Genomic DNA, 16,990 nt, shown 5'->3' with positions numbered 1-16,990 from the left:
ACCTGATTCATCCTTGGGGGTGGGGTCACGTCTGAATTTCCAGACCTCAGCCTGACCCAAGCCTTCTTTTCTTAGAATCCAAGTCTGTTAGTGGTTAGGTCACAACAGGGTGTGCCAGAGGCTGCTTTTTGAATTGCTTGAGCTCAACTCTTATACCTGTTGAAGAGTGAGCACTCCCTTTTTAACTGTGAGGGGAAATGGCCAAAATGAAGCCTTGGTATTTCAAGGAAAAACTGTCATATCAAGTTGCTTCTTAGGATGGGGAGGGGTGTGGGATTTTGAGGGATGGATAGTTGAAATTTCAAAACCCTTCTTGGGAACAGGACTAAGCCCCTCGCCCCCGTATCGGTAGCCTGGGTTAGGGGATAGGTAAGTAATCTTTGGTGATAATTGGTTTCTTCCTTCCCATCAGCCCTGCGCTAATAGCGAGCTTGCAATGATGGCCCCTAACAGGCTATTTGGCTGTCATTCACCTATGCTTAACAACATCTAGCCAGCCTCCTGATGGCTTAGGCCAAAAGCAAAGAGGATTTCATTGGACTCTGAAGCTGTCACCATGGTGTGCTCACTTTCTCGCCTTGATCTTTCATCCAGGATTGGGGGTCTGTGCGTGTACATTGGGGGCGGGGGAGGTGGGAGCACTACACCCTCCCTTGTTCTTCAGTGTTAATATTTGTTTTTGTCTCAATTATTTAGGTTTCCAAGAGCTCTCAGGAGCCTCCTTAAAATACCAAACCTGTTTCTCTCCTCTTGAGTAAATCCATTGGCTCCACTAAAAACAAACAAAATCCATCAAAGCACATCTTTGTGTTTTTTCTAACTCCGCTCCTATGCCTGCGACTTCACCATCTGATCTCTTTCCTTTCCCCGGCCCCTCTTCCTCCCTGGAGAATTTTAGGCTGCTATGGAAGAGGGGAGGAGCCGGTTTGACCCCCGCTACGGGAGCAACACAGGCATTCATTTTCTCTGCACATATTTTGCTGAGTGGGTGTGGGACATTTCTGCATAAACTTCTAGTTCACGAGTGCCATCGTTAGTTTTCTCGCTGTCTTCTGCCCAGGTCCGTTTCTTTGCCCTAATTTTACATGTAACTTTCCCCGGGTTGGGTTGTTTGCATCCATGATTCCCAACGCTTGAACCTCCCTTCCCCTGGGCCTGACCTAATTCTGGGTGCCGGCTGTTGTTTGGTTTATTTCTCCACTTTTGCCAGCGCACGTGGCTCTTTTGGGATGCTTCATTTTTGCTTCTAGGGTGGGTGTTGGGGTTCACTGGGGTTCGGAACCCGTGCCTTGAAGCAGCCACGACCCGCTTCCCCCACGGAGCCCAGGGGCCCCAGCCCCGCGGGCGTAAGGAGGGGGCGGGGAGCAGGGCCCGGGTGAATCACAGGGCGTAACAGGTGCCGCAGCCGCAGCTGCGCCCGCATCCCTCTCAGGCTCTAGGGATAAGGTTTTCTTTTTCTCTAGGTTTTTTTGGAGGGGGTGGAGGAGACTCTGGGGGCCAATGCAGGCAGCGGTTGTTCATCGCCTAGCAACCGGAGGAGCCAATGGGAGGCGGCTGAGCCTGCGGCGCCGGCGGCGCGGGGGCGGGGTGGGAACCTAGCGAACCTGCCCAGGCTGGGGGTGGCCGCGAGGGGAGGAGCGGAGCCCGGCCAAGGGCGGGGAAGGCGGGAGCCCGAGGCGGAGGCGGGGCCGCCGGCGCGGGGCGCTGCGTGCCGCGGCGCCTGTGCGGGCCCCCGGGGCTGCGAGAGCCGGCTTAAGACAGAGAGCGGTGCCTCCCCCGCCGCTCTCGGGGGCTGTGACGGTGAGAACTCTTTCCCCCCCGCCACGCGAACGGGGATTGTGACGCGCCCGCCCGGAGAGGGGCGGGGGCGCCGGCGGGGCCTGGGGTGGGCGCCGGCTGGGAGCCAGAGGGCGGGTGCGGAGGTGAGCGCCGGCACCTGGCTCGGCGCCCCGCTCCTCTGCGAGAGGCTTGGCGCGGCCGTTGGGGCCGTTGGAGGAGGCGGGCGAGCTTTGACCCCGGCCGTGGCTGGAGGAGGAGGTGGGAGGTAGGTGCCAGCGCGGGTCCGCTCCCGCTAGCGGTCGCAGCGCTGCGCCCCCGGGAGGAATCCGGACCGCGGAGCCCCAAATCCTCTCCCGGATGGAGAGAGGGTGGCGCCTGGCGTGGGATGACGAGCGACGTGGGGGAGGAGGGGATGGCCAGTTTGGGGCTGCGGTGTGTCGCTAGCGGAGGCTGCGGGGCATGCGGGCTTCGGGATTTGTTGGGGCGAGCCGCAAGAGGCAGTCCTTAGAATGAGTTACTGACTGAGCGGCCCGTGGCTCCTGCGGGGGAAGAGATCCCCGGTGGAGGTCTAGTTAAAAGTCAAGGGGAAGAGCTTACATCATCTAAAAGGCAGGCAAGTGTGAAAATATTTTGGTGTAGAATTTTAACAGTAGAGAACGTTAAGCCGAATTGTGAGCTCCCTGCCCGCTTTTGAGCCTATGCTGATCGCCCTGTTTTGCAAGCCACTTGGGCCCAAGAAATGGAATCTGCTAAATAATTTGTTCCTAGCACGTGTAATGTGGCGATCTTTAGATTATTACCTCATTTCAAGGTCCGTAGTTGTGATTGCCAGATTGTCATTACTTGCAACTCTGATACAGTTCTTGTTGAATCTGAGAGAATCAAGATTTCCCTTTCGTGGGTGGGGCATAATGGGGGAGAGGATTAGAAGAGGCACTCCTCCAAGAGTGGATCTAAACTGAGTGGAAGCGGCCTGGAGTTTGAAATTGCTAGGGCTTCCCTGACACAGATTAGAGTCTGGCTGTAGAGTTGGTGGTGAAAGATGGATGCCTTGGAACATTGCATGGCTCAGGAGGAATTGGTTTACTCTTTGGGTAGAAGAAAATTCTGGTAGCTTGATCTTGAGCTGAAAGGTAGGTATGACTTGACACATTTAGGAGATTGAATAAAACTTGAAAAGAGTGAGAGATCTGGAGAGTGACAAAAATGCTTTTAGAGTGAAACTTGAAGTCAAGCTATCTTGAAATTTAGAAGAAGTTAGAGGTAGATTTATGAACTTGGATTCGGACAGAACTTCCATCAAAACTCCTCTCCTATAGCTATCATAACACGGAGGCCTAGGAATCTTACGTTATTCAAACTAAACAAGTAAAAAAGCTAATGACCAATTTGACCCACTGTTCTGTTTGCTGTCAGTGAAAGTTCCTCAAACAGAATGGTTCTTTGAAAAGAGGATTAGCAGCTGATAAAATGAAGGCTCGTTTTGTGACTTTGCGGGGCCTCTTCGGCCAAGTCATTTTATCCCTTCCTTCCCTCCTCTTTCCCCATCTGTGCAATGAAGATAATAAAGCCCGAGGATTAAGTAACATGGGTGAAGCAGCTTGAAGATAACTGCAAAGACTGTTATTTTAGGCTGAAATGTGACGATCTCCTCATAACACATTGTGCCTTGTGACAAGACTTGTTAAAGTACGTTCTGTTCCAGGCATGCCGAGGTGGCATATATATGAGAACTAAAACGTTAACTGTTCAGATGATTTGTCAGAAGCCTCAAAACCGACACAAAGATTGTATATACTCATGGGTTCTCCTAAAACCCGACCTAGCTGCTCTTTGACAAAGCCGGTTTTAAAAAGGTGGACATTATAAAAGTAGACAAAAGTATCTTTATATGTGTAGTATGTGCCTACAGGTAAAAAGGTCAAAGACATTGCCCCACAAGTGTGTGATTTTAGTTCGTTTCACATCCTTAAATCGGAGCCAGTCCAAAGCTTTTTAAGTAGTGTTTCTTTTCATACATTTTACAATAGCTGTGAATATGCCTTGTTGGTTTGTTGCGCTCAAGACACAAAGGGTTTGATACTGTGAGGGGCTTTTTGTGTCTTTAGTGATGGTGATTATGATTAGCTGGTAATGAAGGTAGATGTTAATCTTGAATTCAGAGGTGACCTAGAGAAGTGCACCATTCACTATTGCTAATGGAAAACAACCTAAAATCATTACTTTTGATAGTGGGTCAGTAGTATACGTAGTACCAGCAGATGTACTGAATTATGCTTTAATAAACACTGAGCTGCTGCTTGCCAGACCTAAGGATAAAAAAGATGAGTGTTGCCTTGAGGAGTTTGTTTTGTAGGAAATTAACAGTGTAGGGAGGGAGAGAGCAAAAATAGAAAAGAAAAATTGCAACTAGGAATAGGCTTCAGAAAGGAGAATTTCGGCTGTGTTTTGACAGAGAAGGAGTTCACCTGGTAAGTGCATGGTGTCACGTTCTGCCCAATATACTGTTGGGGAAATACTAGTGGATTGGTTGTTGGAGTCAGGTGGGGTGTGTTAGTGATAAGGCTAGAGAACAGAGCTATGACCTTTGAGCAGTAGATGCTAGGGAGTTTTTAAATGGTTTTGTTTTGTTTTTTATACATTTTTTTTTTTTAGTGTTTATTTATTTTTTGAGAGAGAGACAGAGTGTGAGCAGGGGAGGGGCAGAGAGAGAGGGAGACACAGAATCCGAAGCAGGCTCCAGGCTCTGAGCTGTCCGTACAGAGCCTGATGTGGGGCTCGAACTCAAGAGCTGTGAGATCATGACCTGAGCCAAAGTCAGACGCTTAACTGACTTAGCCACCCAGGCACCCCGCTTTTAAGTGGTTTTTATCCAGGAGAATTATATTAGATTTTTAGAAGGGTATTTCTGCCAAAGTCAGTAATTTGAATGATCTGAAAATGTTCTGAATGTAGATAATCTAAGTAGAATCTAAGAGACCTCAGCCCTACTCAACAGTTAAATATAGTTAAAAATAGTTTTTGAAGCCCCCAGAAACTGTAGGAAAGAAAAGTGATTATTCATAGAACCAATTTTTATCGAGGATGTTTTACTTTCAAGATTGGGGGAATAGGGATACAAAGATAAATAAGATATAGCTCCATTTTCAAGCAACTTGTAGTTCAGTAAGAGAAATAAAATTATAATGCAGTACAGAAACTAAGTGTCATTAAGGGCTGTTAAAAAACAATGGCCCTAGCACTGTAGGATTCCGAGATGAGAGAAGACCCACAAATTGCCTTTTAAATGAAAAATAAGTTCTTGGGACACCCAGGTGGCTCAGTTGGTTAAGCTTCTGACTGTTGTTTTCAGGTCTGGTCCTGATCTCAGGGTTGTGAGTTTAAACCCCTAGTCAGGCTTCTTGCTGGGTGTGGAACCTGCTTAAGATATTCTCTCTCCCCCCTCCCTCCCCTCCCTCTCCCCCCTCCCTCCCCCCTCTCTCCCCCCCTCCCCCCTCCCCCTCTCTCCCCCCTCCCCCTCTCTCTCCCCCCTCCCCCTCTGCTCCTCTCCCTCTCCCCCCATCCCCATCTCAAAAAAAAAAGTTCTTAAGTAGAAATTAAGCTACAGCCAGTTAGCCAATAATATTTACAGCTCTCATCTGTTAATTCTTGCTTCCTATATTCCCTTCCCTCCCTCTTAACTCTCCTGAGTCGAATTTTGGTTTTGACCATTCTACTACTACTTTGACCTTGGGCAAGTTATTACTTGACCTTATCTTTTCCTTAGCCATCTCATTTGTAAGTTAGGAATAATACATACTTCATGGAGTTGTGATTAAATAATATGTTAATATCCATAATGGTGCCTAGAAAAATAACTTACATTTATTATTTAGTATTTCTATTTGATATAAAAATGCTGCAATTGAATAAGAACTAACTTAAGGACAGAATGTTTTTATTTTTTTGAGTTGCTAGCAGATCTGTGAGCATCTAATAAAGTCTCCACATGTAAGGAACTCAGTTTTCACATTCTGGGAAACTAACCTTGAGTAAATGATTTGTTGTCTCCTTTTCATATTTGCTCATCACTTTTCTGAAATCCAATTTCTTCACCTTTGTCATAAAGTCACTAATTGCCAAATCCACCATATTTTATTCAGATCTTGCCCTTTCATGGCCTTTGCTGCTGTTCATTACCCCCTCTTCTTTAAAAATTTCTTTTCCCTTAGCTTTCCTAGAGTCCACCCCCTACCCCAGTATTTATCTCCCCCAGTATATATCCAGGTTCCCTTCACTCACCTGCTACATGTTAATGTTCTTTAGAGTTCTTTCTGCTGCCTCTTTTTTTCTGTACCACATATGTGCTGACGACTCCTAAATCTGCCCTGATGTCTTTTGATCTCCAGGCCCTAGAGTTTATCCCCATTTGAATGTCTCATGAGGGCATCTCTAAACCGGGTAAGTTCTACACTGAGGTCATTATCACATACGTAACGACACCTGACTTTATTAATCTTATTCCTCTGTCATCTTTAAGTGACACTATTACCTGTCTAGCACCAAAGACAGATTTTCGCATGAGAATAAATGCCTCCCTTTTGTATACTTGTCATCGCGTTTGTCAGTCCAACTTCCGAAGCGTTTATCTGTCCTTCATGATCCTCATCATCATGGCTAAGTCCATCAGCCGGACCCTGACCATTAATTGCGTAGTTGGCTATTAATATTTTTGTGCGAGGGCTCCTGAGAATGGAACCTTAATGTTTTGGAAACATCGAGTTGGGATGAGATTGCTAGAAGAATATTGCTCTAAAGGAATCCTAGCACTACATACAATCATGTACAGGGTTTTAATGAGTGGCCAGTAGCTACTTACAATCCAAGATGAGTACCGGCTATTGCATATGCCTTTCATCTGAGAGTTAGTCTAGGTTGTAAAGGTCCCAGTCTTGAGTGTGTCAGTCCTTTGCCAATAGATTGTCATCTGCTTGTCTGTACTTTCCTGTCTAAAATTTGGCACCTTCAACATTATTCTTTCTATTCTGTAGCCAAGTCTTAGAAATATCCCCACACAAAAGATCTAGAATATAAAATGCAAGAAGACATCTTAGAAATTGTTAATAAGTAAACCCGTCGTCAGCTGTGTTATTTTATAATGAAGAGATGGGCCTGCAGAATTCATATCATTTGCTTGGGATACGTGTTGAGTGTCAAGAGGAGGCCAGGATCTGTGAGGCTTTGGAATCATTAATAGCTAGTTTTTATTCTTACCTTCCATATTATTAAATAGCTGGATTTTCGTTCCTGCTCCCAGGTTTGTAACTGGGCAAGTTAGTTTAATCTGTCTCAGATTCTTCCATCTATAAATGGTGTTCTGTCTGCTCCTTTCTAGAGCCATGGTAAGGATGGCATAGCTGATGAGCCACTCGGCTGAGAGTTGTTCTCTCCTACTGGTTTCTTGTAATTAACTGGCATAGGAGTTCCAGTTCTTCACTCCCTGTCCATGCATCCTTTGTAGATCTGTATGGCTTCATAGATCCTTGAAACTATAGCCAAAACTGCTTGTTTTTATACTTTCGGGGGAGGAAGAATCACTAGCTATCCCTGCCTTAGGAGTTGTCAGGCTGAGGACCCAGGGCTCTTGGTGCCTCATAGCCAGACCAGGTAGAATTTAGTGTTTGACATATTTGAGGGACATTATATATTTAAAAAAAAAATTAAAGGACTTCAGATACAAAGAATTAGTTATATTCTTGGTTCAGGACACATTCTCATAATTAGTCTATTTATTTAGTTTTAATGATAGGCACCATCTAACATAACAGTAGTGCCTTGACAATAACCTCCGTATAACCGTATAGGCCCTTCCAGCCCTTTTCCCTACCTGTCTCACCTGAGGCAACCGTTTACTGAATCTTATATTCATCATTCCCTTGGTGTCTTTTAAAATACAGTTTTATGGCATCTACGGGTTTTCCAAACACACACAATTAACAACTATGTTACGCGCCCTGTCTTCTGAGACTTGTTTTTCACTTACTATAATGCAAAATTCATCCACGTGGTATTGCTGAGACTCCTCTATGTTGTGTGTCTCTGGGATTTTCTGATTGCTGCCTAATACTCTGTTTTGCATATATGCCCCACTTTTTTTTTTTCATTCTGTTGCTCTTGGGTGTTTGGGTTGCCCCAGGGTTATGCCCTTGTGCTACTTGGCTCATATAAAGAATGTCACTACTTATGTTCATGCCCCTTTGCACAGAGATGCACAAGTTTCTCTTGGATTTATACCTATAAGGGGACTTGCTAGGTTGTAGAGTATATGAATGGGATATATGACTTTCAGCTGCCAAACTTTGTTTTTCAAAGGTGCTCCCTACCTTCCAAGGTTTGTTGAGCCTTAGCCAGGTTCTCTAGGACTGTTATTTTCAACCCTCATGTAGTACTCTGGAACACTTTTACATTATTCTCGAAATCCATTCTGTAGCACCCGTAGGTAAGAATTCCTTTTTGGTATTCCATATTCTAAGAGCATAAGTAGAATACTAACTTACACTGAAACACATTCTGTAGAGTATAAGCCACGTTCTCAGACTTGATGCATCAGAATCCCGTGGAGTTTCTGTGAAAACACTGATTTTCTGTGTCCCACTCCCAGAGTTTCTGAATCTTTAGACCTGGAATGGGACTTGAGAATTTGCATTTTTAGCAAGTTCTAGATGCTACTGATGCCCATCCTGAGACCGCAATTTGAGAACTATAACCAATGACTGAATTTGGGCTGAATCATTGAGAAAGCTATTATACATGATTACACTATTACAAATTCATGAATTATGGTGGGTTTTTTGTTGTTGCTATTTCCATTGCCTTTACTATGTGTTGTTACCGTAATTATTTTAGGAATAAAATACCGATAAATGGTAACTTTTTTATTTGGACTTCTTAGCTCACTTTCAACCTTACAAAGTAAGATAAATTTTAAAACAGTGCTTCTCTTTTGTTCTTAACAATCCTCTTGTAAGAATATGATTGTTGCTTTCCTACATGTATACTGGAAGAATTTGAAATTGGTATACTGTCTCTAAATTATCATGCTCTTTTTTTTTAATTTTTTTTTTTAATGTTTTATTTATTTTTGAGACAGAGAGCATGAGCCGGGGAGGGGCAGAGAGAGAGGGAGACACAGAATCCGAAGCAGGCTCCGGGCTCTGAGATATCAGCACAGAGCCCGATGCGGGGCTTGAACTCATGGACTGTGAGATCATGACCTGAGCCGAAGTCGGACGCTTAACTGACTGAGCCACCCAGGCACCCCTAAAGTGTCATGCTCTTGATTCGTACACTAGATCACCTTGCTGCTTCTATGAGCTGGCACCAATCAAGATTGAATTGAAAGCCATTCTGAGATGCACTATGGCTTAAATGTGGGTTCTTGTCTGTCATCATACTAAAGTAGCATACCTCACACTAATATGTCATTGAACTTAATTGACATTTATTCAGCAAATGTTTTACTGGATCCTACCATGGCTCATTTATGATACATCATAGCAAAGCAGAGTACAAACAGTACAATGCCAGGCCTCTTGACCAGTAGGTCAGTTTAGGTAGTGGGAGACAAGTTTCATTACAGTGAGATCTGTGTTGTAAAAGTTAATGCAAAGTGGGGGCACCTGGGTGGCTCAGTCGGTTAAGCATCCAACTTCAGTTCGAGGATTGGAGCCCTGCATCTGACTCTGTGCTGACAGCTCAGAGCCTGGAGCCTACTTCTCTCCCTCTCTCTCTGCCCCTTCCCTGCTCACTCATGCTCTGTTTCTCTTTCTCAAAGGTAAATATAAAAAAAAAAAAGTTAATGCAAAGTGACCTGGAAACACAAACAGAAGGGAATGGCAGTTCCAGGAAAGCTTGGCAATTTGGGGTCTATATTCACTAGATAAAGAACAAAATTTTGGGGGGCGCCTGGGTGGCTCAGTCAGTTAAGCATCCGACTTCGGCTCAGGTCATGATCTCGTGGTCTGTGGGTTCGAGCCCCGAGTCGGGCTCTGTGCTGACAGCTCAGAGCCTGGAGCCTGTTTCAGATTCTGTCTCCCTCTTTCTCTGACCCTCCCCTGTTCATGCTCTGTCTCTCTCTCTCTCTCTCTCTCTCTCTCTCTGTCTCTGTCTCTGTCTCAAAAATAAATAAACATTAAAAAAAATTAAAAAAAATTTTTTTTAATTGCTATAACATGGAATGTTTTGTCTGTGCTTATATACTTCACATCCCAGTTGCTTAGTTGGAATAATTATCTTATTGTAATGTAGTCTCAAGGTGACTTGGCAGAAAAGTGAGTACTTATGTTTGTGTTCAGTTTGAAAAGCAGCTCATATACTGTGTTTTCCCTCCTCTCTTACAATAAAGACAGTAAGGTGTAATAGTTAATGTGTTGGACTACTTGGGTTTGAATGTTGGCTTTGTCACACTCTAGCTGTGTGACCTTGGGCAAGAAAACCCTCTGGGTCTCGGTTTTGTCATCTGTAATGGGGTGGGGGAAGATAACTATTTGGGCTGTTGTGAGATTGAATGAGTTATTATATTAAAATGCATTAAAATTTTCCTAGTTAATGGTTTATCCTTAATAAATTGTTATTGTTGTTAGGGGCACCTGGTGGCTCAGTGGGTTGTCTGACTCTTGGTATCGTCTCAGGTCATGATCTCACAGTTTGTGAGTTCAAGCCCCACATCAGGCTCTGCACTGACAGTTTGAAGTTTGCTTGGGATTCTCTCTCTCTTCCCCTTCCGCTCTTTTTTTTTCCTCTCTCAAATAAATAAACTTAAAAAAAAAGTTAATCTTGTTAGAATTAGGTAGAAGCTCTTTTGCTAAACATACGGTTGTGAAGACCATGTGTGCACATTTTTATAAAGAGGAAATTTTGATATGAATAGCTGTACTCAACTCCATATTAGGTCCCATGAGAAATGTAAAAAAACATAGTTAATAGACTCAAAATTCTTTAAAGGTCACCTAGTTCAGCCTCCTCATTTTGCAGATGTGGATACTGAAAACCAGAGAAATGATGACTAGGTCAAGGTTGCTCAGTGAATGACAGAAGTGGCCCCAAGAACCTTAGCCCCTGACACCTGGTCTAGTGCTGTTTCAATATCCTGTGCAGCTTCCTGAAGTGACACTGTCCTGAAACAAACTAACAATTCGGTTGGGGAGCCATGACCAGAACAGACAAAAACATAAGCAGTGCAAGTCAGTGTATAATGAAGTATCAGGTGATGGGGAATAGCTCTAAGTACATACCTTATGTAACTTAATAAACTGCTCTCCTGACGCAAGGAAGTACATCTTATTGCTGAGTCATAGAAGATCAATAGAGTAAGAGCATTCTTTTTTGAAAAGAATCTTAATAGTTATAAATCCGTGTCAATCTATTTCCCTTCTTTCTCCTACCAAATTGAGATTATAACTGAGCCAGAGAGATAGTCCCTTTTGCTAGGTGTGCCAGTACTCTGTCTTTACTCTTCACAGCAGTGCAGTGGGGGATGGTCTTCCCTGATGGGCTAGATCCCCATGGATATACTCCAACAAAGCAGGGCATCATTGTGAAGACTGCGTCACCGTTGCTCACTTGTACGTGTGAATAGGTGGGATAGGTGCTAGAAATGTAACTGATTGGTGGAGAGAGCTTATCATTTGTCTAAGTTGATATTTCCACTAAAGGGTAGGGACGCTACCATCTGGGATTGAGGTGGGAGTACTTCCTCATACGTTATCTCATTAATTGTGCGTGAGCCCACTGTTTTTAAAGATACTACAAAATAATCCATGCTCCTAAAACACTCCAGCTATATCAAAATGTCCTATAAAGAAGTGAATGGAGGTAGGGTCCACCCCTCCCTACACCCAGCCATCTCATCCCACAGGATTGTCATGTTAGTAACAGTTTGTAACTTTTCTAGACCTTTCTCCTAGAGTTAGGTAGTATTTATATAGTTTGATTTAATGAAACATGGTGATCATACTATTGATATTATCCATACTGGGTTTTTTTTTTCATGCTGTACATGCAGATCTTCTTGAATAATCCCAAAGTAGCCCATCTTTTGGCTAAACTATCTGTATTGGCATTTAACTGCTTATTGATGGACGTTTACATTGTCTCCAGTTTGTTGTCATTATGGTATGCTTGCTCATTTGTATGATGGGATATGTAGTAATAGAAGCCTTTTACAGATTGCAAATTTTTACAGACTGATAGATCACCATCTAAAACTACAAACTACTGACCACTGCTAAAGTTCTGTTTCCCTTATATAATTGATTATCTGAGTAGCTGTAGGACTTTTGTATAATTTCTCACCGGTTTTTGCCCAACAAGGCTGCTTGCTTTTGTTTGTTAAGATACTGCAGATGTTTATCATTGTAATTGCCTTTTAAAAACGTGGATTTTTTTTTTTTTATCATTGTAGGGACAACACATTCACTTATAGAATACTTGGAAGACACAAAAAACTAACGATTACGCGTAAGATCTGTGTGTAAATGAAAGGGATAAAGTCTGGCTCTTCCCCCTCCCTTTTCTACTCACAGGTTGTTCTTGTTTTCTAGTTTTTTTCTGTTATAACAAATTTCTATCTTTATAGAGCAGAATTTATATCTATCTGTATATACTCATATAGTTTTGGGAGTTTTTTAAAGACCAAATAAGGTCATGTGAGATAATTGTTCTGCAACTTTTTTTTTATTATTAACAAAATATTGTAAAATCTTTTCAAGTTAGTAAAGTATCTAATAATAGCTAACGTTTATTGAGTACTTACTGGGCACTTACCATGTAACCAAGACCTTATGTGAAGCCCTGCACATGCATAAACTTTTAATAAGGCTATTAAATAATTTTTAAAACTAAATATATTTACCCATCTAATAATCTTTTGAGACCAAAGACTCTATACTCTCCTTTTGCAAATGAGGAAAATGAAGTTCAGAGATTTCTGTCCAGGGCCACTTAGTTTGTGGGTGGTGGAACCGGGCTTTGAAACCTGGTGGTCTGGCTTTGGATCCTGTGCTGTTAACCATTATACCATACTGTTACTCATACTGCAGCAACAGTTGGTTCAAGGGTGTATATAAGAAGTTTAAAATATAGCATGTTGTTCCCTGCTTCCGAAGCTACTAAGTGGGTGGCTTTCTAATGGCAGATTCTGGCTTGGAGCTTCACCAAGATTGTATCCCTCAACCCAAAAGGATATGCATGAAATATTTGACCATAATTTGTGTCTTCACACTACTCTGTGCGGTCTTTGCCCAGTTGGAGATCTGGATTAATGAGTGGTGGCCTTTAATAATTGGTAGGAGTATTGCTTCCTGAGCCTTTCATCCACTAAAGCAGCAGCATGTGTTGGTTAAGAGAATGGGCTCTGGAGTCTAGGGAGGGGGTGGGTAGCCTTTCTGTGCCTTAATTTCCTTATCTGTAAAAAGGAAATGATACAGAATTGTTGGAGAATTGACATCATATGTAAAACATTTAGAACAGCCTCTGGCACATGTTTGTTAAATCAGTTCCTTAACTACTAGCTATGCTGTGCTTAGTTCTTCGCCTATTATGTCATTAAATACCCACAACCACCCCCTCCAAAAAGAGAGTGCTACCCCATTTTCCAGGTGAGGAAACCAGCTGGAGAGACTTGGTCAAGATGTGATCCTAGTCTGTCTGGCTTAGGCCTGTGAGGCTTTCCCTGTTGGCACTGTACTCCCGAACTCTCAGGCCTCCTCGTAGCCACAGACTTAACAGAAGGGATGGTTAAGGGAATGCCACGTTTGGAGTTTCAGCCCTCCAAGTATCTATTCAAACTTAAGTTATGAGGAATTTGTTTCTGTGGAAAATTTCTATACTTTTAAACTGTGCCACTCAGATGAGTTACTTTAGATTTTAAATTTGTAAAAGATAGATTTTCTAAGTTGAATTTGGTGTGTTTCTACACTGATATGCAAACCTCAGTGGTTTTATGTAAGGTAGTAGAAGTATTTATAATGGAATTTAAATCTGTAGTTTTCTTTGGCGCAAAAATATATATAGTAGTATTAGTTTTTAAAGTAATAACATTTGCTTTTTGAGAGTAATAACATCTATTTAAAATATGCTGATAACTGAATTTTTAATTTTTATGAGTGAATTTGTAAGATAGGACGAATACATAAAGACATAGTTTTAACAATTTTCTTAACCTGACAATTTGGTGACTCTAACTTTGTGAGATATTAGCGAAGACTTTAATTAGCTGTTTGTGACAAATGCTGTGCAATATTTAGAAGCCTAGATGGTATATTGAGTGTTACTACATTCCTGTAATGAAAAGCTATTATTTTCTGACACTTGATTGAAGTTTTAGAATTCCGATTAGGTAGGCAATTGCACCTTCTCAAGCTTGAATTCAAGTGAACTTGAAAAGAACACTTAAAATACTGTACTGTGTGAAGGAAATCTTGTAGTCAAGATACTACTTATGTTTCTGCTGAGCTCTTTTTCAGTTGGTAGTTGTGTTAGAGATTTGGGAGATGAAGAGAGTAATACTTTTCTCTGAAGGGCTCACATCTTTTGCATCTTTTCCATTGCTGTTTTCCTTTGCTTCCCAGAATGAACATGTTAATTTATCATCAGTTATTGAGTATTGTTCTGTCAAGATTAGTGGAGGGAATACAGGAATGTAAAAATTGTAGTATGTGAGAGTCTAGCTAGGAACAATGACACAAATTAGTAAGTATACAGAGGACCTAGAGAATAGAGTTTCGTGAGCTGTGCGGAGGGGATGATGGTGGTTGTTCTGGGCTTTGAAGAAGCGTTAGTTTGGGGTTAGGTGAGAGACAAAAGCCCAGGTGGAGCACACAGGTTGGAAGTGAGTGGGCCGAATGTGGGATGGAGTTCATTTTATAAACATTTATTGAGCACCTGCTTTGTTTCAGGCACTGTTTGATACAAAGATCCCAACCCTATAGGAAAGTTCATAACTTCCTGTAGACGTTCATAAACTAGTCGTGGGAGGCATCTGCCTATAATAATATGGACAGATGAATTGCACTAGATGATATTGTCGTAAAGGTGATGCACTTGTCGTATATGATTTCACTTTAGTTATGTTTCAGCTAGAGACGTGTGAATTATGGGAGGGATGCAAAATGTATACATATTTTTTTTTACTTGCATTAGTCGTCTATTGCTGCATAACAAATGACTCCAGAACTTCACAGCTTAAAACGACAGACATTTATTTCCCAATTTCTGTCCATCAGGAATTTGGGTGCCTTTGGCTCGGGATCCCTCGCTAGGCTGCTGTGAAGATGTTGACCAAGGCAGCAGTCATCAAGGTTTGACTGGGGGAGGATCTACTTCTAACCTCACTCCTGTGAGTCTAGGCAGGCTTCAGGTCTTCACTGGCTATTGGCTGGAGACATTGAGACATCAGCTCCTTGCCACATTGGCCTCTGCTCACAATATGACAGAAAGAGGGATCCAAGAGGCAGTGGGTGGTAAATGATCCTATACAGAAGCCACAGCCTTTTTATAACCCAAATATGGAAGAGAAATCTTGTCACCTCTTGGTGTATTCTCTTTGTTAGAAGCTAGCCACTGAATCTAGCCCACATTCAAGGAGCAAGGGCACCCAAAGGTGTGCACACCAAGAAGCAGGGGTAATTGGGAGTCATCTTAGAGGTTGCCTACTCCCAAATTTTGCAAGTGATTATTGTATATTAAGACCCCCAGAGTCTTTTGTATAAAAGGAAGAGCAATAACCAGCCAAGGAACTTTTCTGATGGAAACTAAACAACAACAAAAAACAATGGGTGTAATTAACCTGAACTACAAATGTTTTTGCTAAACATCTACAAACTTTTGGTTTTGATGTTGTCTTAATATTTACTCTAGAATACAAAATGGTAAGATGAGTGATTCCACCCTCGTTAAACTTTCTATAGAACTGAATTCATTTCTGAGAATTGTTTTTAAACCTTTTGAAAGCAAAGTATTTCTAAATGAGGAAAAAAGCTGTTGTTTATGGCATAGCAGAAAAGTTTATGCATATGCCTCAATTTAGGTAGTAGATATGTTCCTTTAAGGACTGTATGCTCTGAGTAGAATGATTTCAGGTGAACTATGGGATTCATGCTCTTTAAGAAATTTGATGGAAATCTTTTTTATTCTATTCTACTTTTAACTCTTGTCTTTCTGTATATAGAGGTTTGCGTGAACAGTGTGGAAAGGTTACCTGGTGACAGAGTGAAAGGAGCAGTTTTGAAGACAGATTTGTGTCCAGGCTTCACAACCAACCAGAAATGTGGCCTCAGGCAATCCTGTTGGCCTTGTTTTCTGTCTGTAATATAGATAAATATATATGAAAGAAAATGCTTTGACATGAAGAATGATAAACTTACGAAACTTACTAAAATCTTCATTTTTCATAAAGGGTACAGTTAATTTCAGATGTCTTACTATTTCCCAATTTTCTGTTAGGATTCTAACCTAGAAAATGCCACTAGACAATTCTTAAGTTCTGCATAATAATTTTACCCAGGAAAGACTAGAGTACCCTTGCTTATTTATACCCGAAATATGGCATTGGTACTTTGGCAACATATTAAGGAAGCCAAAGTAGTTTTTCAGAAAAGAGTAAGGTAACATTTTTACAGAAATTACTGCAGTTTTGCTGAAATTAGTAAGATTTTGTGTTATGTAGACTGACTTACTGGAATGTACATTGAGAAATACTTGGAATCAAGAAAGTTTTTTAGATGTCTATATATATGTTACCCACGAGGAGGGAATAAAACTCTCTGATGTAGAGGATAGGAGAAAGAATTTTTATGGATTACTTTATAGATGTTTTCTTTCTTTAATTTATTTCAAGGTTATTCCTCAACAATTTTAGATGAATGAAAGGACTTTTACAGGATGGTTAAATTCTTCAATCTTCAAGATTTGCTCATAAAATTCATTCATGAATTTCATCTGTCTTGGAATCCAGACAGCTTCCCTAACCAGTGGTATATGGAGAGAAATGGGGGTTGCAGTTTACTTGAATGTGAAATGATTTACTGTAGACCTTTTCCTTTTCTCCTTCTATAGTGAATCTATAATAACAATGCTAGTATAGCCAAGTTTGTTCTTATGTGACTTGTCATGGGTGCTCATGGTTCACTGTGTAATGATTTGCTATGACTTGATTTATCTATTATGTGGAACT

The 16,990-nt window shown here is 41.8% G+C and overlaps 1 protein-coding gene across 5 annotated transcripts in view; it reads left to right on the top strand.

Moving 5' to 3' along the window:
• The first annotated feature begins 1,654 nt into the window (after positions 1-1,654).
• SSX2IP (SSX family member 2 interacting protein) overlaps positions 1,655-16,990 on the top strand; it is a 41,345-nt gene continuing 26,009 nt past the window's right edge. For 3 of the 5 annotated variants that reach the window (XM_045036111.1, XM_045036110.1, XM_011284896.4), the window contains exon 1: positions 1,891-2,044. The gene's annotated coding sequence lies outside the window, so the exon portion shown is untranslated. Of the gene's footprint in view, positions 1,801-1,890; positions 2,045-2,238; positions 2,393-16,990 lie in introns of those variants that run through there. The other 2 variants (XM_023258861.2, XM_019837338.3) reach the window with 2 other exon arrangements.

Source organism: Felis catus, chromosome C1 (assembly GCF_018350175.1).
Source record: "Felis catus isolate Fca126 chromosome C1, F.catus_Fca126_mat1.0, whole genome shotgun sequence".
Taxonomy (NCBI): Eukaryota; Metazoa; Chordata; class Mammalia; order Carnivora; family Felidae; genus Felis; species Felis catus.
The sequence above is the reverse complement of the archived record's forward strand: the minus strand, read 5'-3'. Positions and strand labels throughout refer to the sequence as shown.